The following is a 3,025-nucleotide window of genomic DNA, read 5'->3' on the forward strand; positions in this document are numbered from 1 at the left end:
GGAGAATGCCATGCGTGAGTCCGCCAGGACCGCGGTCCACGTGGCCTGTGTGCAGCCAGCCCCGTGCCCTCTGCGCCCACCTCATCCTCGAAAGACAGAGAGACGGACGAGCGGAGGGCATGAAAATCATCTGAACTATTTTCACCAGAAAAAAAACCAAAGAATCATTAGGTGTCCTCATCAACGCGTTAGCCGATACTACACGTGTGTCCCGATACACCACGCGCAGAAAACTCGCACACCGGTATGTGTCAGCTGCAGCTCAAGAAAAGGAATCAAATCAAATAAAAATATTGGAAGAACAGAAAGTAAAGAGGACGAGAGAGGTTGCCCATCTCTCTGAAAGGACAGTGGATCTAAGGTGCTATTTATTTCAAATCTCTTGAGAAAAAAAAAAAGCCGTCCATTACGCATTAAGACGCTGCTGGCGTAGGCTGAGCCTGGATTTCAGAGGGAAAACAGTCTGTTTAGAAGAGATGAATCTTGTTTTAGAAAAAAGAAGTGAGTCCTCCCTGTGGATACTTTTACTTAGTTCTGTATTTTATTCCGAAACGTTAAGGGGACACAGCCAGCAATGTGGCCTGTCAGCCCGTGACCGGAATGTCGTCCACAGAACTGAAATGCCGTCATCTCGTCTTCCTGTCAGAGGTCCGAGGAGACAGCCGGCATCCGCGGGATCCTTCCAGAAGGGTCCATTCGAGATCCCTCTTTTATCCAGCAACCGAAATGGCATTCGACACGGGCGTTATTGTGACCGCAGGGCGTCACGTTGGATGGATGATAACGACGTTCCAAGTGACACGGGACAGCGTTACGCAGCAAGCATGGAACGTTGCTGGGCCCCTGCTTCGTTCTGTGAGTCTTAGGACCGTCCCGGGCCCAGCACAACGTGATCGGAGTCACTACGCCACAACAGAAATGTTGGTGTCTGGCTGGGCAAGTCCCCAGCTCTGTCCTTTTAAGAATTGTCTCAGCTATCCTGACCCTTGGCTCATGGTCGTAAATTTTAGGGTACACTTATCCAGTCCCACAAAGACCCTGTGGAGACTTTAATTGGAATCACGTAAAACATACAGACGAGTTTGGGAAAACCAGACATCTTTACAATATGACATTTTTTTCTAGAGATGGGATATAACTCATCATTTATTTAGGCCTTTCTTTTATTTATTGATACTTTTCAATGCCTGCAGATGCTGAAGATAAAATTTGTTCAATTGCATTTTCTAATTCCCTGTCACAAGCACAGGGAAATACTTTTGATATTTTAATACTTCTGCATGTTTTGTCTACTGTGTCTCCATGCATTTTCTGTTTGAAAAAAATATATAATCTATGAATGATAGTAATTTACTCCTTTCCAATCCTTAAATACTTTATTCTTTGGCTTTTCTTAGTGTTTCAATTCATACCATTGTTAAGATTTTTTTTTAAGTAACAACGACGTGTGTCTTTATTTTGCTCCGCATTTGGGCAAAGACGCTACGTCAGGCTTGACTAGTTTTTCTCCGTTTCACAAATGTGTGTTAAATGCCAACAATTGATTTTTCTCCACCTGATCACATCAAAACTCATTATGTGATTTTCTCCCCTTTATTCCGTTAATACGATGATTTACACGCATGGATGTTTATAAAGTTGAACAAAATTTGTGTTTCCAATAACAAACTTACCTCTATTAGCATTTATTTTTAAATTATTGCTAGGTTTAGTGTGCAAATATTTTAGTTAAGATTTACACATGTGTGTCCATAAGCGATATGATACGCTAAGTGGAAATTGCCCATAATACCCACCTTTTTGAATTTCCTTCTTAAAACATATCAATCAAGAGAATGAAAATACAAGCCTCGGACTGGGAGAAAATATTTATAAAATATATTTCTGATGAAGACTGTTATCCAAAATATACAAAGAACTCTTAAACTCAAGAATGAGAAAACAAAGCAGCCCATTAAAAAATGGACCAAAGCTCTGCACAGACACCTCATCAAAGCAGATGCGCAGATGCAGATAAGTATGTGAACAGACGCTCCACATCATATGTCCTCAGAGAAAGGCAAACGAGCCAGCCACGAGCTCCCGCCAGCTCTGTCGGAATGGCTGACACAGGGAGCTCGGACACCACCAGGCGCTGGGCAGGGTGCGGGGCCGCGAGGGGCGAGGCAGATGCTCGGAGAGACAGTTTCGTGGTTTCTTACGGGACTAAACACACTCTTAGCACACACTCCAGCCATCGAACTGCTTGGCATTTACCCGGAGAAGTTGAAGACTTATGTCTATACAACAATCTGCACGTGGACGTTTGCAGCAGCTTATCCAACGCTTGCAAGAAACCGAGATGTCCATCGATAAGTGAGTGCATAAATCCAGTGTGGTCCAGACAGGCCACTGAATGTCACCCAGCACTGAAGAGAAATAAGCCACGAAGCCACGGAAAGACGTGGAGGAACCTCGAATGCACGTGACTGATGAGAGAAGCCAGCCTGTAGGATCCCAACCCCACGACATTCTGGAAAAGACAACACTACAAGACAGTAAATAATCAGTGGTCCCCAGGGGCTCAGGGGCTGCACAGGGGAACAGTTGGGGCGCGCGGGATCTCTAGGGCAGTGGGTCCACTCTGTGTGGCACGCTGACGGCGGACAGATGTCACTACACGTCTGTTCATGCCCATAGAGTGTGCGACCCCAGCAGCGACCCCTCACGTAAACTGCGGACCCTGGGTGACTACGTGGTGACAGTGTGGCCTCATCAGCTGCAGCAGACGTCCCACTCGGGAGGGGGCTGCTGGTGACGGGGAGGTGGGGCGGGGGCAGGGCAGGGGGCCCAGAAGAACCTCTGTGCCTCCCCTCAGTCACCCCGTGAGCCTACGACTGCTCTCTAGAAATAAAGTCTCTTAAACATATTTATGTATTTATATATGCATCGTGTTTTTTGTCTATTTTTTTCTATTTTGTCTAGAATCGATTTATATTTTTCTAAAAAAAATAAATTCTAGATAAATTTCCAAATTTATTGGCAT

The 3,025-nt window shown here is 45.2% G+C and overlaps 1 protein-coding gene across 1 annotated transcript in view; it reads right to left on the reverse strand.

Moving 5' to 3' along the window:
• The window catches only part of LOC105307287 (neuronal acetylcholine receptor subunit alpha-7), a 113,474-nt gene that overhangs the window by 43,620 nt on the left and 66,829 nt on the right, over window positions 1-3,025 (reverse strand). The gene's annotated exons all lie outside the window — the stretch shown is intronic.

This window comes from Pteropus vampyrus, unplaced genomic scaffold (assembly GCF_000151845.1).
Source record: "Pteropus vampyrus isolate Shadow unplaced genomic scaffold, Pvam_2.0 Scaffold487, whole genome shotgun sequence".
NCBI classification, from domain to species: Eukaryota; Metazoa; Chordata; class Mammalia; order Chiroptera; family Pteropodidae; genus Pteropus; species Pteropus vampyrus.